Raw genomic sequence first — 402 nt, forward strand, 5'->3', positions numbered from 1 at the left:
CCAGCCTAGGTAACATGGTGAAACACTGTCTCTACAAAAAATACAAAAATTAGGCAAGGCTGGCATGGTGGCTCATGCCTGTAATCCCAACACTTTGGAAGGCCAAGGCAGGCAGATCACCTAAGGTCAGGAGTTCGAGACTAGCCTGACAAATATGGAAAGACCCTGTCTCTCCTAAAAATACAAAATTAGCCGGGCATGGTGGCGCATGCCTGTAATCCCAGCTACTTGGGAGGCTGAGGGAGGAGAAATGCTTGAACCCAGGAGGCAGAGGTTGTGGTGAGCAAGATCACGCCATTGCACTCCAACCTGGGCAAAAACAGCAAAACTCCATCTCAAAAAAAAAAAAAAAAAGAACAGGCCAGGCACGGTGGCTCAAGCCTGTAATCCCAGCACTTTGGG

Source organism: Piliocolobus tephrosceles, chromosome 8 (assembly GCF_002776525.5).
Source record: "Piliocolobus tephrosceles isolate RC106 chromosome 8, ASM277652v3, whole genome shotgun sequence".
Taxonomy (NCBI): Eukaryota; Metazoa; Chordata; class Mammalia; order Primates; family Cercopithecidae; genus Piliocolobus; species Piliocolobus tephrosceles.